We start from the raw sequence: 26727 nt of genomic DNA, 5'->3' as shown, positions 1-26727 counted from the left end.
GTTAATTGACCAATCTCAAAGCACCTAGGACAGTGCCTGGCGTATCATAAGCATTCAATGAATATTTATTCTATGGAAGAATGAATGAATAGGTGCATGCTTTTTTTTTTTCTCCCCTCATGCCTTCACATCTGCTGGTCTCAGACTGGAATGTTCTCCAAGATCTTAGCACCGTGGGCTTTTTTCATCAATCAAGTCTCAGCTCAAATGTTAGCATCTCAGAAAGGATTTCTTTGACACCTTTATTTAAATTGCCAGCATTCTCCTCCCCTTTGCAATTTTCTGCTTTATTTTCTTCATAGCACTTATCATTACCTGAAATCATCTCATTTATTTATCAATTTTCTTCTGTTGCCTCCACTAGAACTTAAGCTCCATGAGAGCAGGGGCTTTTTTTTGTTTTGGTTCCCCATTCCATCCTCATTGTTTAGAACAGTGACTGGTAGACAGTACATATTCAGTACTTGTATACTGAAGGGAGAGAATTCTACTGTGTGCAAATTTAATAATTAACTGAAACATTTATATAAAAGGCAGATTACTGAGGCTCATTCCAAACCTTCTGAATAACAAAATCTCTGAGGTGGTGTCTACCTGTAATATTTGTGCACTCTAAAGTTTTAGGTCTAGGGAATTCCCTGGCGGTCCAGTGGTTAGGACTCTGCGCTTTCAGCCCTTCCACTGCAGGGGACACACGGGTTCAGTCCCTGGTGGGGGAACTAAGATCCTGCATAGCTGCGTGGCCAGTAAAGTTTTAGACAATTTCTCCAAGTCCGTGAGGCCAACTTGGGCCCTCCAGTCCAGACAGCCCCATTCCTCATGACAATTTCCCCTTTTGTGTTCCTTGCAGTCATTTCTGGTCAGACTTCAGTTGTGATGATCCCAATCCTTCAGAGAGGATGTAATAATGTTAAATCTCAAAACGGGAGAAATTCTCTCTAGGGGCCGTGGACCTGTCCACTTCTGGCATTGTTTGTCTACTCACAGCACCAAAAGAGAACATTCCAGTGACTCTCTTAACCAATATCATCTTTCCTAAGGCAACTGACTTTCATGTGTCTTTATATCCAGCTAAGAGTTAAAAGCATCTCTCACTATAAATGTTAAGGTCTGCCTCATCAGACCCCAAATGTGCTTTCTTTTCAATTAAATTCAGCAAGTGTTTACTGACAGCCTGCACAGGAGTCTGTGGAGGAACAAGACATGGGTTAGTCATCAAGTTGCTTATAAGGTACTCAACAGTCCTGAAATTCTAAAAACAATGTTTTCCCAAAATTTCCCAGATTTTGTTTCCAGTTTTAAAAATAAACAGTAAATAGGATATTGTTGAATGAATTTTACATCCTCCGCTCGCCCACCGCCCCGTGTTTTCTATTCTTAGGTCTTTTGCTTAGTGGTACTTTCTTGGTTAGCCAATAGCTCAGCAATTTTGTATATTTTATCGTCATTGATACTTTTATCCGTTTAAGATCTAGTGTGCTAAGTATTTTACACGTAAATCCCACTTTATCTTCAAAATAACGTAGCAAGTTAGATGTCATGGACAGGATTACGGCTCCCTGAAGGTCCAAAGGCTCAAGGTCTCTTCAAGATCTAGTTGCCATTCATATTAGGGCGGGGAACTACAGGTGGCATCTTGCTGCAAAGCCCGAGCTCACCTCTCTGTACTGGGCTGCTTTGCGAAGGCAATTTTAAGGGATGGTACGATGTGGAAGGCTGAGGTTAAGAAAAGAGTGAGTTAAGCCCTTGGTTAACCAGGGTTGAAAAACATCTTCACGTCTGTGAAAATCACTTCCTTTCAGCATGGTAAAGGGGAGAGGAGAGACGCAACGCCGCACTCCAGGCTTCTGCCGGGCTGAGGTCAGACGCCGGGGCCGGCTCCGAGGCGCAGGGCTTCCGCGCGTGGCGTGGGTTCAGCTGGGCGCTCCGCAAGCCGGCCCGCTGCCGGGGCCCGAGCCGCCTCCAATCCCGCGCGCCCTCGGCCCGCCGCGTCCTGGGGAGCAGCTCTCAGGACGCGGGCCCTCGGGGGGCGCGCAGCACCCGACGAACAGCTCCTCCTCCCGACCTCGGGCACCGAAGCCGGAAGGCTCACGACCTGGGCCGCTGCCGCCGGTCCCTCCAAGCGGTCTTGACCCTGAAACCGAAGAGTCGGCTTCTCTGATTGGCTTAGAGCACAAACGCAGGCGAGCGGTGCCTGAGACCCGCTTTTTGATTGGACTTGAAACGAACAGCAGAGCACGAAATAAAGAGGCCTTCCGTCATTGGGCCACTGTGTAAATCTCCTTTTAGCTTCTCCGCTGACTGAATAAGCGTCTCAGGATCTTCGTCATGAGTCTTAAATCTCGGCCTGTCAGTTCGCCCCAGCGTTACTCCTCTTTAGGCGAGGCATGGAGTTTACAGAGTTCAACCAATCACATAACGCCGAGATCAGGTTGCCAGGCAGGTTATGCTAATGAGGCCCCGCCTTTTATGCAGCTCCCACTCTGCGGCGGGAAGAACCACCTGGAGGTGGCGGGGGGGGTTTGATTTCCATCACCCCTAGGGAGAGAGGATCGGGGACCCGCTGATCTTCCAGCTCCCCTCACCCAACATCGTGTAAGTACCTAAAGGATTAAGGTAACCGGATAAGCCAGCGTCCAGAGTACCCCATCGACTGGGAGGGTGTTTCGTCTTTGCTTAGTCCCACCCAAAATGGCGCCAAGCTCTTTCCGCGTCTCAGAGCCCGGCCGGGGCCAACCGACCGCGGACCCGGGTGGGGGGGAGGACTTGATGGTGGTGGTGGGGGAGAAATCCCGGCGGCACCGCCCGATGGTACAGTCCAGTCGGGGCTGGGACGAGGCACCTCACTCGGGGTGGGGGGTCAAACCATCTGCACCTTCCAAGGGGAAAGGGGCAAAATCCCTAAAGGAGTCCCTCCAGGTGCTGCGTTCAGCCATGGCTCCGGCGCCTCTTCGCCCTGCCTTCCCTGCGCGCAGCCTCCCCCCTGCGACCCCCGAGCGGCTCGCACGCTCCACCGGCCGCGCGCACCTCTCCTCCCCTGCCCGCGTTGGTTGGGCCGGGACGGCAGTTAGGCGCCCTGCGCGCTCCTGCGGCGGCTGTTGGGCGGGCGCTCGGGGTGCGGCGGGCCGTGTTGGCCGGCGGGCGCGGGGGCGGCGGCTGGGCCCGGAGTTCGGGGACGGCGGGCTCCGTGGACTAGGCGCCCTGCTTTGTTTTGGGAGGCCGCGCCACCGTTCTGCCATTGATTGCTGGTTCCCTGTCCCTTACGCACAAGTTGGCGTCCCGGGACCCGGCGAGGCCCCGCTCGGAGGGCGTGGGGGTGGCCCGTTTGGGTCAGTCGTGGTGCATGGTGTCCTCCGTGGGCAGGGCGCAGGCCGAGGTCCACTTGCGCTCTGGGTCGAGTGCAGAGGCGCGAGCCCGAGGCCTTTGGGGAGCGGGTTGGTGGTGCACGGTTGCCAGCCGAGGGTCAGCTTTCCTTAAGCACTTTAGCCCGTGACCACGTATTAGGTCCTCCACTAAGTAAAGTGTACGCAGCGCTTTGGAATAGTGCGTGCGTACGTGCTTAGCCTTGCTTGGCGGATTGGTTGGGTTTCGATCCATTTTCAATCTATGTTTGTGTAGGTCTAAGCACAAAGCGGGCTGGTTTGGGGTCTGCAATCGAGGTTTGGCGTGTGAGGAGTCCCGCCCAGCGCGGCCCTGTGCCATCTGCGCCGAAGCTCGTTCAAATCTTGCCTGGCTAATCGTCCCCAAAAGTTCTTTAAACTCAAAAGCACTTAACGTTCATTAAAAACAAAATCACTCGTGACGCTCTGAGGCCTCTGCTTCAGACCCGCTCCTTTGTTTCTCTCTCCACCTTTTGCTGGAAGCTCTTTGAGGGCAGGAAGGTACATTGCGTGTTTTTGGTATCCTTCCATCCACTCCACGCCCCAGCACCGCAGCAGCTTGAGGAACCGTACTTATATGATGCTCTAGAATTGAAAAAGCAAAATTAAAAAAAAAAAAGAAAAATTGGTTGGGGCAAAGCCATGCTTCAAGCAGTGCTGATGCAATCTGATATGTTTACAAAGTGACTTCTGGGTTTACTTTTGTGGTACGCGGGCCTCTCACTGTTGTGGCCTCTCCCGTTGTGCTCCGGACGCGCAGGCCCATCGGCCATGGATCACCGGCCCACCCGCTCCGCGGCATGTGGGATCCTCCTGCACCGGGGCACGAACCCGTGTTCCCTGCCTCAGCAGGCGGACTCTCAACCACTGCGCCACCAGGGAAGCCCCCTGGGTTTACTTTTTAAATGAAGTGAAATTGACAAAGTGAACCGTTTTAAAGAGAACAATTTAGTGATGGATGCGTATCTAAAAATTTTGGAGCGAGACTTTCCCACCTGTGGCTCTTCCTCACTTTATTCCTTGAGCACCCACTCTTGGCTCTGCTCTTTTGTTTTGCGAGGGCGCTAAACCGCTGTCTTTTTCTAAATAAGCCATTTTTAGTTTTCTAGTGTTTTGCGGCATGCTCCACCACGCGTTAGTGTACTGTATATGTGAATATAATACTGTATAGTGTACTGTATATGTGAATATAATCGAGCATGTATTATAGATAAGGCACAGCCCACGTCTTCAAGGGCCCTCAGTGCTTTTTAATAGGAGATTATGATGGTATAAGGGATAGTGTATCAATCCAGTGTAATCCTAAATTGGTTGGCACTGCCTCAATTGCCACTTGTCTGTATTTTTTTCTTCTAGTTTTAACAGTAGTACATGATCATTGTAGAAGACATAGAAAATATAGAACAGTATAAAAAGTAAAAATGAGCTGAAGTACAATTACCAGAGATAATTTCTACTGATATTTTGGTATGCTTCAAATCTTTTGTGTGTGTGCCTATAAACATTTTTACAAACTTGGCACATGATATGTGGTTTTCACATCTAGGTTTTTTGTTTTTCTGTTTTTTTAATGTAAATAGGTACCTAATGACGTCACTGATGATTTTCCATTTTCAGTAGTTTTCCCCTTTACTTGAAGGGGGCATGATGAAATCCTCTGAACTAAAGGAATTATGAAATTTGATTCATTCTGTTTTTCACAAGCAGAATTTATTGATTACTGTTTAAATTTATCATAGGTAACCTAATGGGATAGGTTTCTGAGTAACAAGCAGAACTGTTCCAAGAGTTGAGAAATACTGAACTGTAATTTTGGTTTCCTTAATAATTTTAAGCACTGGTGAACACATGGTAACTGCATAATTTCGTTTGGTGCAAATGATAAACTGTTAAACACCCTGTCATTGCAATGTTGGAATTGTTTAGCCAGAGTTTGTTTTAAAATAGAATGCTGATGTACTTTGACCTATTGCCACTAAAATACACAGTCTTCCCCCACCCACCTCTGTCCCAGAGAGTGTAGACACACCCTGCCCAGCCTTTTGTGTGGTTTTCACAAGCAGAATTTATTGGTTAAACAATAAATGTATTGTTTAACTTTATCATAGGTGCTTTAATAGATGAGCAAATGAGCATTTGGTCTCGTGTCTAGAAGGGGCCGGCGAGTTAAGTAAAAGTGTTTTACTATAACCAAATCTTTGCAGAATGGTCCCACTGGATTCTCCAGGGGTACTGGGTAGGGGCAGGAAGGTGAGGGGGGAGCTTTTTCTGACTTTATTATATTGGTCATTCTCTGTTGAAGCCTTCCTCTCCCTCTCTGGCCTTATGCTGTTTACATGAATTACTGCTAAAGGGTGTCTGGCCTCCTTCCTTTTTTTATTCTCAAAGTTATAAGCCTAGTTCAGGACTTATGTGGACCTGGTTCCTTTCCAGTTTATTTCCTTGCAGCCCTACTGTGACACTGATTATAAAATTATAAAATCAGTAATGTGCAACGCTTTAAGAACTCCAGACATACAGATTGCTATTGGGAAAATAGTCTATTATTGTTTGTTATCCATTTCTTAGTTGAACTCATTTATTTCAGCATCAGAACATTGGAGCTAAATGCTCGCTTTTTTTACCGACATCCTTCACTCTCACGGTCTGGCTCTCATGGTCTGGCCTGTTTCCTGCTGTCCCTCAGATCTGTGCTGTCCGGTATGGTTACCAGTAGCCACATATGGCAGTGAAGCACTTGAAAAATGGCTAATGCTGTGAGTGTGAAATGCATGCCAGATTTTGAGATTTGGTATGAAAAAAAATGAAATATTTCAATATGTAAAATATTGATTACATGTTGAAATGATATGTCGCATATCCCATGTTAAATAAAATCCATTACTGCAATTAATTTTGCCTGTTTCTACTTTTAACAAATGTGGCTGCTAGAAGATTTAAAATTATGTATATGGGTTGCATGCATGGCTTGCCTGATTTGTTCACTGAACAGCTGCCTTAGGCTTAGTCTCATGGGGGGGAGTGCTCCCAAGTGGCAGTAAGTCATCATACAATATATTATCTTTTTGTTTCTATAGTTTCAGCCAATAGATACTGCTTATATGTAGATGTGTCTGATTTCTTTTAGTGCTTATGATAGCTCTCACAGAAGCATTATTATTCTTTTGAAGAATACCTTAATCTAAAAACCATTTCCAGGTAATTGAGTTAACTGTTACTGAATAAATATATTCAATTAATCATTTGAACTTAAAATAATGAAATGACATCTGTTAAGCACATAATCCATTAAAAAAAAAAGTTGAGGATTTCCCTGGTGGCGCAGTGGTTGAGAGTCTGCCTGCCGATGCAGGGGACACGGGTTCGTGCCCCGGTCCGGGAAGATCCCACATGCCGAGGAGCGGCTGGGCCCGTGAGCCATGGCCGCTGAGCCTGCGCGTCCGGAGCCTGTGCTCCGCAACGGGAGAGGCCGCAACAGTGAGAGGCCCGCGTACCACAAAAAACAAAATAAAACAAAACAAAACAAACAGACAAAAAACAAAACAAAACAAAGAAGTTGAGCTAAGTATAATCAGCTGAGTTTTCCCCAGCTTGGTCTGCCACTTACTGATTTTTACAATATACTGTTTTTTCAGAGATTTAAGAAGTATTTCTGGGAGAAACTTGAAATTGAAAAAATCAAGCTCATAATTTTTTTTTCTCCTGTGATTAAAAAAAAGGCCACAATAGTTTGCTTCTAAGTGTGGAACACTTTGGACAAGCTCATGGGACAGCTATCCTTTTAAGCACAAAGAATCATAACCTACAGATAAAATCATATTCTTTTTATACCTATATTTGAAAACATTGACCGTTTTGCCCTTACGTACCTTTGTGGATGTGTTTCTTTTTCCTACCCTGTATGGGGGTTTGATACGGTGTCAACTTTAACAGCGTGGGCTCTGGGGGCAAAGGAACCTAGATTTAGAGCCCAGCTTTATTGGCTGGCTGTGATCTTGGGCCCATTAGTTAACTTCTGTAAGCCTTAGTTTCTTTATCAAATTATTAATCTAGTTCCTTAATTATTAATGGGGATAATAATAGTACCAACCTCAAAGACTCTGTGTGAGAATGCCTGTTATCACTGTCCACAGCGGTATAAATGGCTCAATAAGTGTATACTGATTTTGGATATTCTGCTTCAGCCAAACTAGGCTTCTCACTGTCCCTGCAACTCTGGGGTTTTCCTTCATGTTTTCACACCTTCATTTCTCAAATGGAATGTTTGTTCCTTTCTGCCCACTTCTCCCTCCTTCCCCAGTTCTGCCCACGAAAATCCCATCCATCCTTCTAGAGCAGTGGTCAGTAAACTTTTTTTGGTAAAGAACCAGATAATAGGGACTCCCCTGACGGTCCAGTGGTTAAGACTCAGCACTCCCAATGCAGGGGACACGGGTTTGATCCCTGGTCAGGGAACTAAGATCCTGCATGCTGCACTTCAAGGCCCGCCCCCGCCAAAAAAAAAACCCCAAACAAAAAACAAACCAAAAAACCAGATAGTAAACATTTTCAGCTTTGTGGGCCAGACGGTCCCTGAAGCAGCCACTCCCCGCCCCTGGTGTGAAAGCATGGCCACGTTCCAATTAAACTTTATTTAAGGACCCTGAAATTTGAAGTAATATAATTCCCATGTGTCACAAAATATTCTTCTTTTGTCTTTTCAACCATTTAAAAATGTAAAACCATTCTTAGTTCACAGGCCATACAGACAAACAGGTGTCGGTCTGCCCTGCCCTGGAGCCAGGTGAAAGCAGAGGTGGGGAGGGAGGCGGAACATCTTACCTGAAAGGGATCCCTCTTGTCTCTGAATGCCCTACAGGATTTTTGTACTGCTTTGTAATAATTGTAACATTTATTGAGTGCTTAATTAGTATCGCATAGCAACTATGTGTGCTTATTTCTTGCTTCCTAAACATATTGTAAATTCCTAGAAGCTTTGGATATTTTATAGTTCCCTCATATAGAATGCAGTACAAAAGTGCCTTTTACTTACTGGGCTCTAAAATGTTTGGAGGAATAAAGGAGTGAATACAATTAACATAAGTCATTAAAGTGAGCTCTGGAATTTTCCTCCCTTTTCTTCCAAATTCTTATTTTTGGTTGCAAATCTCACCATTTTGTTGGCACTGCTTGAAGATTTTGAGGCCAATCCGCTAGGGGTTATTTTCAGTCTTGCCACAAACCATGATTATAGGCAACCTTATCGTCATGTTCTTCTGACAGGAAAACTATAATCCTTTGACTAATTATTGCTTTGTGTCTGACTGACTTTGAAGTGTCCTTTCTAAGACACCTGTTTACATTTAATCCTTACTGTGCGACAGTGACAGACGGTGTCTTAACTACTTTACAAATGAGAAAAAGGAGGCAGTTTAGTGAACGATGTGGGTGGCGGGAGCAGGGTGTCTGGGTCCTCAGTCCCAGGCGGTGGTATGTATATTCATGAGATTTCAGCCTCTCACTCATCATTTATTCATCTTCTCTTTTATTCTTTTTCTCTTGAAGTTGATGAATCGAAAATATTCTGGGATTCTGGGGAATTCCCTGGCGGTCCAGTGGTTAGGACTCGGTGCTCTCACTATTGAGGGCCTGGGTTCAATCCCTGATCGGGGCGCTAAGATCCCACAAGCCGTGCAGCACGGCCAAAAAAAAAAAAAAAAGTATTCTGGATTTCCAGTACTTCATAATTTGATAAATATAAGGACTAATAGATGTCTAGGACTTGTTTATGTGACACACAAGTTTTCTCAAGTATGTTAAACCCGCTGAAGTGAGATATGACATAACCACAAAACAATAATTCTAGAATTAAAACTAAATTATGGAGCAGTAATTGTGCTTTTTAAAAAAATTAATTAATTTATTTATGGCTGCGTCGGGTCTTCGTTGCTGTGCACGGGCTTCTCATTGCGGTGGCTTCTATTGTTGCGGATCACGGGCTCTAGGCGCGTGGGCTTCAGTAGCTGTGGCTCGAAGGCTCTAGGGCACAGGCTCAGTAGTTGTGGCGTACGGGCTTAGTTGCTTCGCGGCATGTGGGATCTTCCCGGACCAGGACTCAAACCCGTGTCTCCCGCGTTGGCAGGGGATTCTTAACCACTGCGCCCACCAGGGAAGCCCAGTAATTGTGCTTTGATGAACTTTGTTTCATTTAAAAATTTAAAGAAAGTTGATATTCATATTTATATATACTTTTCCCAAACCTTAGGAATCTCATCAAAAAATTATATCTTTTGGGCTTCCCTGGTGGCGCAGTGGTTGAGAGTCCGCCTGCCGGTGTAGGGGACGCGGGTTCGTGCCGCGGTCCGGGGGGATCCCACATGCCGCGGAGCGGCTGGGCCCGTGAGCCATGGCCGCTGAGCCTGCGCGTCCGGAGTCTGTGCTCTGCAACGGGAGAGGCCACGGCGGTGAGAGGCCCGCATAGCTTTTTATACATCATTTAAAAATCATATATTTTTTTCTGATTTGTGGTTTTTCAACAGTTATAAACTGTAGGAGAAATATTTTAATTCTAACAAAATATGTATAAGACCTTTACAGAAAAAATTCTGAAACTTTATTGAGTGACTCCAAATAAACTCTAAATAAATGGAGTGACACTGGTTTGAGGATTGCAAGATTCAATATTGTAAGGCATTGATTCTTTGGAAACTGACTTATGGATTTAATGTAATCCCAGCAAATTGAAAAAAACTAGACAAGCTGATGAAATTTTTGCCAAGCCCCAAAAAAAGGCAAGACACTCTTGAAAAAGAAAAAGAAGTTGGAAACCCTTCTGTTCCAGAGATCAAGAGCTAAATAATTAAGACAGTGTGATCCTGGCACCGGGTTAGAGCAGTAGACCAACTGAACACCCCAAGGAGTCCGGAAACAGTCTCACACACATTCAGACACTTGATTTATGACTCAGGAAGCATGACAAATAAAAGGCCAAATTTGTACAACTTTTAGAAGTTGACATAGGAGAATATGTTCATGACCTCAGTCTCGAAAAGGGTTGTTTTTTTTTTTAAGATGTTTTTTATTTAAGATGTTACCTGCACTAACGGAAAAATGGGCAAAAGTCTAGAACAGGCACTTCAGAAAAGGAGAAATCCAGATGTCTAATAAACATACGAGAAGGTGTTCCACCTTGTTAATAATCAAGGAAATGCAAATTACAACCACAGTGCCATGTTACTTTGAGCCTAAATTCAAGTTGGCAAACGTGTACCTGACTTAAAGTCGGCAATACCAAGTCCCAAAGCTTTTGAGCAATAGAACAGTCATTCATGGCTGGTAGGAATAGAAACTGGTATGACTACTTAGGAAAACCGTTTGACATTACCTAGAAAGTCAAAGACAAGCAGACACCAAAGCCCAGCGACTCCACTGTTAGAGAAGTTGATACACATGAGAGAACCAGGAAGAATATTTGGGGTAATTAATTTTCCTGATATGAGTTGATTCAGTTCATATTTGAGGGCTGTTATGTTCTATACACAGGTAGCTTTATTTTGGCACAAGGGTAAATAAATTATTTATATTTTTTTCCCTCTCTGCTGGCGAAAAAAATAATAATATCTAGTGTGTTCCTCATTTCCTAAAACAATGCTGGGCACAGAATAGGCATATAATAAATACTGTTGTGTTTTAAAAAATTATCATTTCAATTCTTATAGTGGGTACCCTTCACTATAGCTTTGTAGTTACCTTAACTCTGGCTGTTGACTAATTTGCTCAATTAAATCTGTTTGCGGGTTTGGTAAATTACAACCTCCCCTGGTTCCTTTGAGATCCAGCCTAGCCTACTGATTGCATCATCTGGTGGGAGTCCGAGGACACAGCACAGTGGAGCCATGCTTGGGTTCTGGCAGCTTTGCTGGGAGGAAAGCTGTGCAGCAGAGAAGGGAAAAGATGTCTAAGCTCTGTAGTGAAACGGATCTGGGTTCAAATCCCACTTATCAGCGCTATGGCCTTGGACAAGTGATAATTTTTCTTTTTTTTTGCGGTACGCGGGCCTCTCACCGCCGTGGCCTCTCCCGTTGCGGAGCACAGGCTCCGGACGTGCAGGCTCAGCGGCCATGGCTCACGGGCCCACCCGCTCTGCGGCATGTGGGATCTTCCCAGACTGGGGCACGAACCCGCGTCCCCTGCATCGGCAGGCGGACTCTCAACCACTGCGCCACCAGGGAAGCCCGAGTAATAATTTTTGGTTGTTGTGAGGATTAAGTGAAATTGAATATTTAATAAGCCACAATGCCTGGCTTATGATGGGAACTCAGTAAATGGCAATAACCATAATTATTACTATGCCAGTAGTTGTTTGCTTAAGTAACATTGAATTTCCACAGTATGTGTTTTCAATCAGTTGAACTATGAATATGCTGATTTTTCAAATAAAGAGCTGCATCTGTTAGGGGATTCTAATTGTGTGGTCTTGGACTTCCCTGGTGGTACAGTGGTTAAGAATCCGCCTGCCAATGCAGGGGACATGGGTTTGATCCCTGGTCCGGGAAGATCCCACATGCCGTGGAGCAGCTAAGCCCATGTGCCACAACTACTGAGCCTGCGCTCTAGAACCCGCGAGCCACAACTACTGAGCCCGTGTGCCACAACTGTTGAAGCCCACACGCCTAGAGCCCGTGCTCCGCAACAAGAGAAGCCACTGCAATGAGAAGCCCGCTCACCACAAGGAAGAGCAGCCCCCGCTCGCCGCAACTAGAGAAAGCCCGCACAGCAGCGAAGCCCCAACGCTGCCAAAAATAAATAAATAAACAAAAAAACCCTGATTTTGTGGTCTTAACTCATTTGACGTGTAGCCTATATCTGAAGGAAGTGGTCTGGTAAGTGTTTGCAAAGCCTAGATACGGCTGAGCTTTCTAAACAGGAATGGGATGTCTCTCTTTATGGGAGAAAGTGCTAATCACATAGTTTTAAAATTCTATCCGTTTAAAGTTGAAATACACATGTTATCTAGTGAAATACATTAGTTGTGAGAACCCTTGCCTACAGTTAAGACATATTTATTCCCCAATGAATTGTTTAACAATGAAAATATATTAAATTGTCTTTTACTTGGAAATAAGACTTTTCTGGATAAGATACCTTCATGATCTAATACTTAGCATCATGAGTTAAATAGTTACTAACATTTGGAATACACTCCATGCCATTGTAGTATACTGTAACAAACATCCCACTGTATCTTAACAGTGAGCCTGAGTTAGGTAAATCAGGTGTTATTATCCAGTTGTCAAGATAAAGAACTTTTACTTGTCTCACATCCAGAATTTTCCCACTACTCTGTACTGAGAAAACACTGTAAGAAACATCCTGGCTTGTAGAAGACACCTCTGAATACCAGGCCAGTGGTGGACGCTGGCCTTTTATAGTAGTTTTATTAAGATGGAGGAGGTTGAAATTAGATTATAATGTTAATTATATGCCATTAATGTAGAGTTTTTATGAAGGCAGTAACTGCCTCGCTATGTCATCTGTCTGGGCTCACCATCTTGTTAATTAAATGTTTATTTTTGACCATTCTGTGTTTCATATTTAACTTTGCAAACAAGGGGCTGAGGTTGAGGAATGAGAATTTGAAAATGAACAGAAGATGAGGCCCATATTACCTGTTCACAGGGGGACTGAATTGGATACAAAGGGAATTGCTTCAAACCAGTGTCACTTTGCTTCGTAGTCCTGGGGCAGAGCCATGGTCCAGTCTGTCTGAACAAAAGGCTGTGCCTAGTTCAGGAGTTGAGGTAGAGTGAACGAGTAGTTACGCTGTCTTCTCTTGTATTATATCCAAAATGTTAAACTATGAAAATTGTGCCCTAGAATAATTTCTTCTAAGCAATTTTAATATTCTTTTTTTTTCCAGCTAAAACATTTTAAAGCGCTTGAATTTGTTGAGGAAACAGCTTAGTACTTGAGATTATGCCTCTTAACATTATCTAGTATTTTATCCTAACCTGGATTTGTGATTGTCGAGTCATAGTTACCACCCAGAACCCTCTGTAAGAAAGGCTTTCAGGGCCCCAGAAGACCCACCTGCAAGTCTCCTATTTAGTTACTGCAATTGCTAATTCAACAAAGAGCTTGTGATATGTGGACCAGATAGCTTTCTGTGTACAGGTGCGCCCGGGCCAGAGATTGTATTTGTACCCTTGCCAGTTCTCTTGTGAATAAATGCTACTGTTGAGAAAGGGAGCTGGAAGGATTGTGCTCAGAGCTATGTCATCCATTATCCGTAGTCAGAAAACATGGATGCTCAATATTATTCGATGAGTCATTTGTATTAATCTTTCAGTCTTCAGATGTTCCCCATTAATCCGTATTTGCATACAAAGCTTATTTCCAATAATCCTGGTAAGTGCACGGAATGGATTTGCTTGTTATCATGTGGTGAAGGGAAGCTGGAAAATCAAGTGTGCATGAGAGTAATCTGGTTGGCGAGGAGGACCACCTGAACTAACAACCACACAGCCTTTTCCGAATTCTAAGACATTCACACCACAAATATATTAGAGAAGCTGGTAAGTTGCATATTTTGAAGAAAGGTGTAAGGATTCTTGCTAAATTTTTGCTTAGTAACAAAAAAGAATCTCTTTTTTAGAAGGTGACTTTGAGCAATAAAGGTCTATGAATAACTTTTTTTTTTTTTTTTTTGCGGTACGCGGGCCTCTCACTGTTGTGGCCTCTCCCGCTGCGGAGCACAGGCTCCGGACGCGCAGGCTCAGCGGCCGTGACTCACGGGCCCAGCCGCTCCGCGGCATGTGGGATCCTCCCGGACCGGGGCACGAACCCGTGTCCCCTGCATCGGCAGGCGGACTCTCAACCACTGCGCCACCAGGGAAGCCCCTATGAATAACTGTTAATATCATGAAGTTGGAATAAGAATTCAGAGCTCTAATCTTTGCCCAGTGCTTCCTGAAGGCAGTTCTTGGCCTCAGTATAATCAGTCCTTCATGTTACTTCTAGAATGATTTTCCAAAAGGTGTTACTGCCATGATAAAATATTTTTCTTCCCTTGCTGTGCAAGATTTAGCCAGATCTGGTTGACTTCAGAATCATCTGGAGAGGTTTATAAACAAAGCTTCCTGCTCTTCCCCTCGAACTTTGCAATTGAGAGAATCCAGAATTTCAGGGGTGAGGCTCTGGAATTTGTCTTTTTGCCTAGGTCCTTAGGTGAATCTGATAAAACCAGTTTATAAACTTTGGAAATTGTAATTCTTCAACTTGAAGTCTTTTGTAGATCCACCCTAACTATGGTTTGAGGCTTTTCTCTCTTATAGTCCCTGAGCATATCCTCAACTTCTCTTGCCTCTGGAACTTCCTCAAGCTTTTCTCATCAGAAATGCCCTTAAGTTTGCTCCAGTAGCAAGTATTATTCTCTCTCTTTCTCTCTGTATCTATCTCCCTATATAGAAAGGTTCTTGATGTTTATTGCCAAATTGCTTCCTAGAAGGTTTGCATTGATTTAAATGCCCATCTTTTTATCTTAAAAAAAACCCAACAGCTTAATTGAGATATAATTCACGTACCATAGAATTCACTCCAGTAAAGCGTACAATTCAGTGGCTTTAGCCTATTCACAGTTATACAACTATCACCACAATCAATTTTAAAATATTTTCATAACTCCAAAAGGAACTGCACCTCTTAGCCATCACCCCTTAATTCCTCACTTCATCCCAATCCCTGGGCAACCACTTATCCACTTTCTATCTCTGTTAATTTGTCTTTTCTGCATATTTCATATAAATGGATTCATTCAATGTATGGTCCTTCGTGACCAGCTTCTTTCACTTAACAAAGTTTTAAAGGTTCACTCTTATTGTAGCATGTATCCATATTTCATTTCTTTTTTTTTTTTTTTTGCTGAGTAATATTCCATTATATGAATGCACCATATTTTATCTCTCTGTTCATCAGTTGTTGAATGTTTAGGTTGTTTCCACTTTATGGCTATTATGAATAATGCTGCTATGAATGTTCGTGTCCAAGTTGTTATGTGGACATATGTTTTTGTTTCCCTTGGGTTTACTATATCTTGGCGACAAATCTCTGGGTCATTTGGTAACTCTACGTTTAGCCTTTAGAAATTGCCAGACTGTTTTCCATAGTGGCTGCAGCATTTTACATTCTTACCCAGCAGTATATGAGGGTTCCAGTTTTTCTGCCTACTCACCAACACTTGCTATTATCTGTTGCTATCTCAGAATTTTGAATGAAATTGAGAAGATTTAAGTATACTACAGAACTGAGCATAATAGAAACTAGGATATCCTTAAAAAAGGCAACTTTGTGTAGTTAGTGGGCATAAAAGATCTTGCCAGTGTTAAAGATATAGATTAATATTTTGCTGAAGTTGAGGGTGCATAAGCTATGTTCAACTATAATTCTGAACCTCCGTATACTATAGATTTTCTTAGTCGGGAAAACCTTTCCTGTTAGTGGAGAGTTTACAGTCTGTATGATTTGAATTTCAAGAATGTTCCACTTACACAACAGCAGGTGAAGAGCCAGAGGTGCTTAACCCTAGGAATGAACATGCATTGTTAAGGTGTATTAATAATTAATATCAGTAACTGGGGCAACCACAACCATGAACGTCTGCTACTGTTTCCCAAGTGCCAGGTATGGTGTTTTGTTTCATTGATTTCACGGTTTCACATTATTATTTCATAGTTCTACCTTATAGCAAGTGGATCTCTCGTTGTTGTTCCTGTTCTATAGATGAGGGAGTTAAGGCTTGGGAAGTGAGGTGACTTGTCTCTGGTCATGTAGTGAGTGGATGGTGGCTGAAGAGCGTGAACCCAGGCCGTCTGACTCTGGAGCTCTGTTCACGCCACCGTGCTAGAGATGGGGGAAGGGGACATGGGGTGGTAGTAGGCTAGTGGAAGGTCCTGGTAAGGCACCAGGAATTGTGTAAGGACTGACCATGGCTCTACAGGAGGGAGGACTGTCCAGCTGTGATTTCCGACGGTTCTGACGGTCACCCCTGAACCTCTGTCCATCCTGTTAACTAAAGCAGGTTGGAGGCCCCAGGGGAGGGGAGGGATGTACATCCTAGTTCCCAAACTGCCCTACCACCAGCCTTGGCTGTGCCACCTTGAGCCTGGGTTTATCCACTGTGAGGTTGGCTCCTCTTAATACCTGACCTACTGTGACAGTGCTGTCATGGGCATGACACAGGTCATGCCTACAGAAACTTCAGAAATTCTACAGTCAGACGTCAAGATCTATTCCTTGGGTTGTAATACGTGGACTTCTCAGAGAATTTCTTTTAATACCATATTTGACCCAGTGTACTCTGTGTTTATAAGGACTGATTTTGATTTGGGAAGCAGCTGAGTTCCATGTACCTTTGCAGTCTTATAGTTGGCGTGAGTTCAAGTTCCCTCAGAATATTCGGATTTGCTAGTTTATGGTACTAGATAATGTCTTGAGGAATTTGCTTTCTCCCTCTCCATGTTTTTTTCTTTCCAGCTCATTAGAGTTCAGTTATAAACATTGATATTATACATATACTTAATTTCTTAACTGTGGAAGTAGTTGTGCACCATCATTTTAATGCTGACACATTTTTTTATTTATGGGAATTCATCCTAAGAGTGTTTTTGTTAAGAAAGCGGTTCCCTCCTAAGGCAGGAGACTGGACCATGCGTTCATTCCAGAAGCATTTGTGGACCCTCTGCTGTCGGCCGGGTTCCAGGTGCTGAGGGCCCTGCATTGTCCCATTGGGTGATGGCGCTCTCGCAGCTGCATTCCCCCGTGGCGGGTGGCAGGGGACACAGACTCTGCACAAAATGTGTGCATCACTTAGTTGATGGTACATGCTTTGCAGAGTGTGAAAGGAGAGCAATGTGGAGACGGGGAACAGAAAAGGCCTGCTGAGGAGGTAAGACTGACCCTGAAATCTGAATAGGGAGGAGGAGGTGGCCATCTGAAATGTTGGCCAGAGCATCCAGGTGGAGCCACTGCAAAAGCCCTGAAGGCTGGCCTGAGCCCTGGGAGTGTGTAAAGCTAGAAGGAGGAGAGGTCTGCCAGCGCAGCCTTTAGAGGTCGGCCAGCAAGTGAGCTTGTGAAGGAGGTGCCATAGAGGTGGGAGGAAACCAGGACAGTTTAGTGTTAGGAGGTGGAGAGAAGAGCTTAAGGAGAGTGTGAATGTTCCCGAGGTCAAGTGAGCTGAGAACCTGGAGGGAACCTGGGGTTTGGCTGTAGACTTTTAAAAGGTGCAGCCTTGCAGGGGGGCAGGGTGGTGTGTTGGCAAGGGTGGAAGCCCAATTGGGGAGGAAGTGTGGGGCGAGGAAGTGAAGGTGGGCTCGCCAGCTCTTTATTGTGTGTGAGAACAGCAGAGAGAAGTAGGTGAGCAGGAAGGTGGGCCCAAGGGAAAGTTTGTTTTTACTGTAAACATTTTGTTGAAATATAACACGTTTAGAAAAGTGTACAGTAAAGATAGGAGATACTGTGCACATTTGCTGATGTGAGTGTTCCAGTAGGGAGGGAACAGTGATGCTGCAGAGGAGTGGGTGTGGGGAAGCGTGCAGAGCGGTGCAGCCCCTGAGGGGACCAGACGGACAGGCTGCCCAGCAGCCCAGGTGGAGAGCCCTGGGCTTGGGTCAGACTGGGGATGTTTCCTCCATTGCAGTGTATGAAGAAGGAATATTTAGTTTCAAAGTTGGAAGAATCACATTTTTTTTTTTTTTTTCGGTACGCGGGCCTCTCACTGCTGTGGCCTCTCCGGCCGTGGAGCACGGGCTCCGGACGCGCAGGCCCAGCGGCCATGGCTCACGGGCCCAGCCGCTCTGCGGCATGTGGGATCTTCCCGGACCGGGGCACGAACCCGTGTCCCCTGCATCAGCAGGCGGACTCTCAACCACTGCGCCACCAGGGAAGCCCGGGAGAATCACATTTTAATAACAACACAATATTTTTAGATACTGCCTATATTCCAAAGCTTTCTCATTGCTTTTCTGCTCCTTGATAAATCAATGACCTATTTAATGATTCTGGGTGTATCTTGATTATACTTTGTCATATCAGATGTGTCATATGACAGTTTTTTCTTACCAGGGGCTACCATTACTGGTGTCCACAAGTTCTCAGATTTTGATAAACACAGTCACAAGGTCAAAGGGGAAATGTTTTCACAGTCTCATCCCCCTGGGATTGCCCTCAGTTTCCTACCAAGGCAGCCAGTTCTGAATGGTCAGACCCAGGAGAGAGGGGATGCTTATTGAAACGTGCCTGGATTTCTGCACCTGCTTTTCCTCTTGGAGCATTTTCTGATTCCCAGGAGGCTGGGAAGCTGGTTGGAAAGGGCTACTAAGAGACAAGAGAAGCAGGTAGTGCTTTAGGCTACTTTGTGGGGCTGGAGAGATAAGACATTCCAGGTGAAGGGCTGCAAGGCCGGCTCTGGTTTTCCCCTCAAGCTATTTGTAGACTAGGCTGTACTGGCCGGGAGGCTAACAAGTCACGGCAAAAGTAGCTGAATAGCAGAATGGGATTTTGGTGGTTTCACTTTGCTGGGAAGAAAAAAATTGGAATTCCGGGCCCACCAAGGAAGAGGCTCCTTAGGAAACACCTACCTAGAAATTTCCGTTGCCAATCCCGGAAGGTCAAACCTAAGAGCAGACTCTGTCTTGTAGGCCTGCAGAAACTGCTGACCAGCCTGGAGTCAGCTTGGTGGGGTGGAGGGCCCTTCTGCAGCCCGCAGGAGGATGGGCAGAGGGTGGAGGCCGGGGGGGAGGCAGGTGGCCTCTCCCAGAGGTGCCACAAGGCTTCCAGACGCTGGTGGCTTTCTGTTCCTTGATCCACATGCCTTTACTTTGTGAACCTCCCTCAGGTCGGACACTAATGATCTGTGTGCTTCTCCGTAGGCCTGTGATACACTGCGGTTTGAGGTTTCCACCTGAAATCTTGTAAGAGCAGAATGGAAGACCCCTGATAGAGTCCTCTTTGGAATCGCTTTCACATTTTACCAGCCAACCAGCTATTCTTTGTAAAAAGGAAAAGGCAAACATCAAGGTCTATCATTCTTTAGAACTCCCACTGAGTGCTGCCTCCTTTTGAATTCTCAAAGATATTAATGTAGAATTGTTAGGCTAAGACCCCCAGCGTGTCCTTAGCCTAGGTTTTTCTTTTCTTTGAGTGAATGGTAAGAGTTCTTTTGAACGACTTGATGGGGTTCAAATGCATTGCTGACAAACAATCAAATGGGATGGGAGGATCAATCTTTGTTTTTTTTTTGGTGCATGAAAAGTTCTTATCTGAACTAGGAAAATAAAGCCTGTGTTTCTTGGGTTGACACAAAGAAAGATTTGCTTGCATGCATCTTTTGAGACATGAAGAAAGGGAGTGCCACAGCCCTGACTGGAAAAAATAACCTTTCAAAGAAGAGAACCCTTAGTTGATAGTCTCTGAAGCCCTTTGTGTGCACAAGAAAAGTAGGAGGAGTCATTGCCTAATGTGGAGATTTCTGTGGGAGAAGTGAAGGCAAAGGGACACAAATGGAGAGGCAGAGATGGCCTGTCTGACACACCCCATTCCTTGCTTGCCGTTGCCATCCTGTGTTTTCTACTCTGTGTCTTTTTAAAAAAACCTTAGTTCAGCTCTCTTCTGGTTACACAGTGTTGTCCTTGTTTATGGCCAGAGACAAATTAGGAAAAGCTACTTAGGATATATTCTACAACAGTTTTTATTTTAATTTAATTTAATTTAATTTATTTATTTTTAATTTTTGGCTGCACCGTGCGGCTTGCGGGATCTTCGTTCCCTGACCAGGGATCGAACCCAGGCCCCGGCAGTGACAGCACCGAGTCCTAACCCCTGGACTGCCAGAGAGGTCCCTCTACAATAGTTTTTAGACTGTAACAGGTAGTTCAGTCTCATAATATTGAAAGCGCAGCTTACGCCGACACTTATCTGCCATTCTCCCCTGCTCACGACCCAGTTTCTGAAGGTTCTTTCTGGAGTTTTTTCCCCAGTGGCATAAAATTTTATCTGGAGTTTTTTTGCAGTCTTGTGCTTTTCACTATTTGCTTCACTGCCAACATTTATAACAAATGTAAAATGTGAATGGCATTGGTGGAAATACCTGGAGGACCCCATTATGATCACTTCTTCATCCTTTATCTTTATCCTTAGAGCTCTCTGCTTATATGGAAATATTCCAAATCCATAACTGCTTAATTAAGAACCCCTTTTTTATTTGGAACCTAGTCAAAAGTTTATTATTATAATTTTAACAATTCGTTGAAAGCCTTGTTCCCTGATTATTTATTTTTTCAGAAGCTTTTAGTTCCTTAGGTGTACTTCCCTTCACTGGAATTGTGCTTACTTTATTTCCTCGTGGAATTAAAAAAACGATATTTTAGTCCTACTACTCCGCCCTCACTTGTAGGTTTCCAGGAGCTCTTTAGCTGGGGTCATCGTAGCCCCTTAAGATGGAATTGGGCTCCGACAAACGGAGGGACCTCAGGCCCACCAGACCCAGGACTGCGGGTGAGTCATCACCCTGTCTGTGGTCACTTGGTCCTTTGTGAACTCTAGGCCGGTCCTGCGCTAGCCCTCCCCCTGGCCCCCGGCTGGGGTGCAGCTCGAATAAACAGCGTCTGCCGGGGCGTGGGGCACCTTGCTGGGCAAGGGGAGGGTGTTGTAGATAGTTTTCACTCCTCATTTTCGTTTTTTCTCAATTTGTTGTGAATTTTTAAAATTGAGAAACTATGGGATGGATTATTTGGGCTTCCCCTTTTCAGCAAGAATGGGGAATTTGTGTTGAAATCTGTATACGTTTGTTATTTGTCCATTGTTACTTCCTCTGCCAGTTCCTGTTCACCATTTAGAACCAAGTTCAGTTTTTTTTTCCCTTCTGAGTTCCAAAACTATTTCTTCCAGAAATCAATGAAATGTAAAATCTCAGCTTGCCATTCTAAATGAGTGAACATTGTGGAAGCCTTTTTTTCCCCACATTTAATTAATTAATGAATTAACTGAAGTATGGTTGATTTACAATGTTGTATTAGTTTCTGGTGTACAGCAAAGTGATTCGATCATGCATATATGTATCTAGAGTTTTTCATATTTTTTCCATTATAGGTTATTATAAGATATTGAATATAGTTCCCTGTGCTGTACAGTAGGACGTTGTTTAGCCATTCTCTATATAATAGTTTGCATCTGCTAATCCCAAACTCCCACTCCATCCCTTTCCCATCCCCCTCCCCCTTGGTAACCACAAGTCCGTTCTCTAGTCCATGAGTCTGTTTCTGTTTCGTAGATAAGTTCATTTGTGTCATATTTTAGATTCCACATATAAGTGATATCATGTGGTATTTGTCTCTGTCTGACTTACTTCACTTAGTATGATAATCTCTAGGTCCATCCATGTTGCTGCAAATGGCATTATTTCAATTCTTTTTTATGGCTGAGTAATATTCCATTGTAGATATGTGCCACATCTTCTTTATCCATTCGTCTGTCGATGGGCACTTAGATATAGTAGAAGCCCTTTATTTCCAGCCTGCTTGGTCTGATTTTACAGCTCTCACGTTTACTGTAGCACCTCAGTTGTGCAGTGGTGACCAGCTGGGCAGAGCAGAGCGCTCGTTGTGATTCTGTCCTGTTATGTCTTCTGAATCATGAGGATATGGGTTTAAACAACTTTGTCAGCTGTCGTGACATTAAATCAGCTGAAGGAGTTGATGAGTGATACTTCTCAGACTGGTGCTGGCGCACGGTGGCACATCCTGTCCTGAGCTTGGCCTTTGAGTACTGTCTCCCCTCGGGCATGCCATGGCCACAGTGCCAGAGCGCTGAGCTGGATGTTAGCTTCTGTAAAACGGAAGCTGCCCGAGACAAGTGGTTCCCAAAGTACCCTCCCCCGAAACAGTAGTGTTCTAGAGCTAGACCAAGGCACTTTTTCATTTAAATAAAAATAAAGGATAGAATTTTCTTTATTTTGAGCTTCTGTCCCATGAAATTTCATTAACTCTTTGTTGCTATTACTGCCAGTCACCTTAGTCAGCACTAGGAGGTGACAAATGAACAAGTAGCAAAAAAAGTTAGTGGAAAACTTGGGAATACCTAGTCTTGTTTAATCTGATAGTTTAAAAAAATTATAAAATGAGCTTCGATGTGATTTTTATATAGCTCATATAATGGAACCATTTATGCTGGAATCTTAACACAGGTCAAGTAATCTTAGTTTATGGAACGAGAAGCAGGGTGGAATGGTGGCCACCACATGGGCTCAGTAGCCACATGCCTGGGCTTCTGGGCATCACAGCTCTGCCACATAATAGCTCTTACCAGCTCTGTTACCCTGGGCAAATCACTTAATCTCACTTTCTCTGTCCCTCACCTATAAAGTAGAGACAATAATGTACCAGCTTCATGGGTTATTGTGAAGATTAAATGAATCAATACATGTAAAGTACTTAGCACATGCCTGGCACGTAGTAAGTGCTATACAAATGTTAGCTAATATTGTTTTGTGACATAAAAAATATATATATTAATGTTTCATGGTGCTTGGCAAAGAACACTGTGGTCCTGTCTTGTGAACATATTTGAGAACCATGGGCCTGGAATTTCTCTTCTAGTTCTGCAATTCTATTATTCTGTGTCATAGAATTGGATTCCCCATAATCTTTCTTTTCCCTTTTTATAAGTTAGTGCTTTAATGAACATGTTCTTCTTTTTTTTCCCCTCTCTACATAGAGTGAAATCATTCTTACCAAGTGGAATCTAATCTTAAATATGACTTCAGAAGGTGTCCTTTCTGTTTCTTGACATAAAGGTGTTTTTGTATTGTGTACATTAGTTACAGTCATTTTCTGCTGTTACACAGCTAATAGCCTTCCGTTCTTTATCCTACGGATGAGAACCCTGAAGCTCAGAGAGAGTAAACCAATTGTCAAAAGCTAAGAGCGGCAGATCTGTGATTTTAAGCCAGGCTGTCTGAATCCCGAGCCTGCTCTCATATAAGTACGGCAAATCCAAGTTGCGGTTCCAGTGGCTGCGTGCCTATTCCGGTGTAACTAACCTAAAGCGAGCTCAGGCAGCATTCCCTTAAATGGAGACAGATTTCTAGGTGAGTATTCCTGAAGGATGCTCTTTTTATACTTGGGTCAGCAAAAGTCACCAGATAGCTGTGCCTGTTCAGTCCAAGAAAGGTGAAAGGCGAAGCAAACAAAAACAAGCAATTGCTTGTACATCAGGCCAGAGAGCCTCTGGGCCCAGATATTGCCTGTTTGCCCCGGGAGAACCCTCCTGTCCGTGCACACTGCTGCCCTAGGCCTAAGGGGAGGCGCTGGCTGGCCTCCTGGCCTTGGTGTCTGTTCCCCGCCCAGCCTTCTCACATGCCCTGAGGTCTCCCTACCGCTGGCCGCGCAGGGCTGGCTGCTGAGTTTGTGCACTGCGGGACGGTTGTTGCAGGCTGGGCAGCAGAAGCTCAGGGAGAGAACGAGAAGGAAATCTGCCTCCTCACCCCCGCTCTGCTGGCTGGTCCCCTTCTGTTCTGAGCTCCCCCACAGTTCTCTCCCTAGATTGCAAAGCCACCTCCTCCACTCTCTTTCTCACAGTTTTTATATTCATTTTGCAAGTCTATCAGCCTCCCTCTAACTTCCTTCTATGGCGTGTGTCGTGTAGGATTTCAGGGAAGGAGTTAGCAGTCTCTGCTTGTTAGTTTGCCATGAGCCAGAAAAGTTGATTTGCAAGTGTACTGTCTAGATTGTGGCACACTTCTTTCCATGTAAAGAATGACGCATCTGGAAGGCACCTCACCAGTGCAGAAACCTCTCTTGCATTCTTAGTGTTTCTGAGGTTCAACAATGTGCCATAATCCCGGGGAATTTAACAACTATCTATAACAATGTTTTTTTTTGTTTTGTTTTGTTTTTGCGGTACGCGGATCTCTCACTGCTGTGGCCTCTCCTGTTGCGGAGCACAGGCTCCGGATGCGCAGGCTCAGCGGCCATGGCTCACGGGCCCAGCCGCTCCGCAGCATGTGGGATATTCCCGGACCGGGGCACGAACCCGCGTCCCCTGCATCGGCAGGCGGACTCTCAACCACTGCGCCACCAGGGGAGCCCTATAACAACGTTTTAAAGTGAAATTGTATTTATAGTTCGTCCTGTCATCCCGGGTGCACATCTACCTTTGAAGGTGGATCTGGGCCTCTTCTTCCACCTCTACGTGCAGGTGATGAAACGGGAGCTTCTCGACTCCAAGTCCTGAGTGGTTCTGGAGAATTGGCTTCTTTCAGCCCAAAAGGGCCGGTGTTGGTGGGAACCAGGCTGGTGGATGGTGAGGGGATACGGCTGTGGGGTGGGAACTACGAGGAGAGCAGGCGATGTGGAGGCTGGGTCACTGGGCCACTCCATCGTCTGGCTCCGGGCCAGCCTTGTTAGTGCAGCGGCTGGAAAGGCGGGCATTTCTCTTTCCTTCTTTCTCCCCCTCACGTTTCCTCACTGTCCTTTTTACCACGCGGGCATCCCCGGTGAGCTGGGAAGCCAGCTGCCCATCCCTCCCACTAGACGGTGAGCTCCGTGGGAGCAGAGCTCTTGCTCAACCTTTTATGCTCGATGTTCACAAAGCATGAAAAGAATTGCTACCATTTCTCGAATGTTCGTCATTATGCTACGTGATCCCAAATGCTATCATGTTGTCTTGAATCTAAGATGTTGGTGGTAAGAAACAACAATTATTTTATGTATCATTACAAAAGGAAAAAGCCTTGCCAATTAAACTCTGATTCAAGTGCTTTTTGGTACTTAGAATTTTTATTAGATACTTGTTGAAAGAGCTCTTTTAGATTTATTTAGGCATAGATTTTTATCACATCACTCGTGCATACATAAAAGGGAAAATATAAGTGAAATGAATTGTTTAAGATATTCCTAAAATGTTGTCGCTTTCAGAGGCTGACTCTTCAGAATCACTTTTGGCTCAGGGTCATCGATGTCTCTGTGCCATCAAGAGTGCTGGGGACACAGCATTTCTGAAAAGAGGGCACACTGCTGTCACCAGGAATCTCCTCCAAACAGCTTGTACCCATTCTGGGAGTTCTGATCCCGGTGTTTTTTTATTCAGCCTGTGGCAGGCCTGTCTTTCCACGTATCTCAGTAATAACATTGCACAAAGCAGCATCATTCACGATGCTGTCTCTTATACCCAAGTCCCATAGGTTTGTTGGGCAAGGTCATTTTTCCAGTGATGGATATTTGCTTCCCTAATCAAATTTGTGCCCAGCTGCTGTTCCCATGCCTTTCAGTTTTAATGCCAAATTACAGTGTCATCTTTTTGCATTTAAAATGGCAGTTACACGCAGGGTGTCTGGTGCTGACAACACACATGACTCAGTGAAGCGAGGACAGAACTAATGAAGGGCTGTGAGCAAGGTCACACACGCAGGCAGTGCATCCACAGCCTCCCTGCCACCTGGGTGAGAGCGACGGTGGGACACCAGTGTTGTAAAATAGACCCCTCATTCAGAAGTGTTAACAGGTGAAAAAAAGTGCATTAGAGACTTGATGAAATGCAGACTGTTAAGTCTTAACAACAGCCATGCCGGGCAGATAATTTGGATTTTCCAACGAGGAGACTGAGGATTAGTCTGTGGCTTACTAACATCACACCTAGTAAAAGCACATGGTAGATTTGGGGGCATAGAACCCAGATTTGTCTGATGCTAAAGCTCCTACTTTCAATTATATAACACTATTCATTCATTCATATATATATATATTATATATGTAACATATATGTATATATATATATATAGGACCTAGAACAGTATCTGGCATGTTTAATAAATATTTGTTGTTAATAACTATTTAATAAATATTTGTTGAATGAAATCATTAGAGAGGATAGAAATGCTTCTCTTCCTGGAAGTGAAGTCTCTAACATTTTAGACAGTGGGTGAAAGAAGGAAGGTAGGTGGCCATTTTCTAGACAAGGTACAGCTTGTGGATCTCGGGTTCTTTCAGGTCAAGAAGACGAGCGGAGGAAGTCTGTCCCTAGCTCACAGAGCCTGTCAGCACCTGCCTGTTGGACAGTGCTGAGGCAGTTTCTGGAATCATCCTTCCGCCTCGCCCATAAATCAAGATCAACAGGGTTCTATAAATTGTGCAGTTAAAAAAGTAGTAATAAAAAAAGGAAATCAAATATGACAAGCCTTGCTATGAAGAAAGTTCAGGTACAGGGCATTGGTTATTTGATAAATTGCTAGGTTTATAAAACTATGAGGGCTTCCCTGGTGGTACAGTGGTTAAGAATCCTCCTGCCAATGCAGGGGACATGGGTTCGAGCCCTGGTCCGG

The 26727-nt window shown here is 44.5% G+C and overlaps 1 protein-coding gene across 2 annotated transcripts in view; it reads left to right on the top strand.

Moving 5' to 3' along the window:
- The first annotated feature begins 2472 nt into the window (after positions 1-2472).
- Positions 2473-26727, top strand: part of PRDM10 (PR/SET domain 10) — an 87467-nt gene continuing 63212 nt past the window's right edge. For both annotated transcript variants that reach the window (XM_030764516.2, XM_089915825.1), the window contains exon 1: positions 2473-2595. The gene's annotated coding sequence lies outside the window, so the exon portion shown is untranslated. The remainder of the gene's footprint in view (positions 2596-26727) is intronic.

Source organism: Delphinapterus leucas, chromosome 7 (genome assembly GCF_059928025.1).
Source record: "Delphinapterus leucas isolate spDelLeu-1000000601 "Yukka" chromosome 7, BTC_Dleu_Yukka2, whole genome shotgun sequence".
Lineage (NCBI taxonomy): Eukaryota > Metazoa > Chordata > Mammalia > Artiodactyla > Monodontidae > Delphinapterus > Delphinapterus leucas.
The sequence above is the reverse complement of the archived record's forward strand: the minus strand, read 5'-3'. Positions and strand labels throughout refer to the sequence as shown.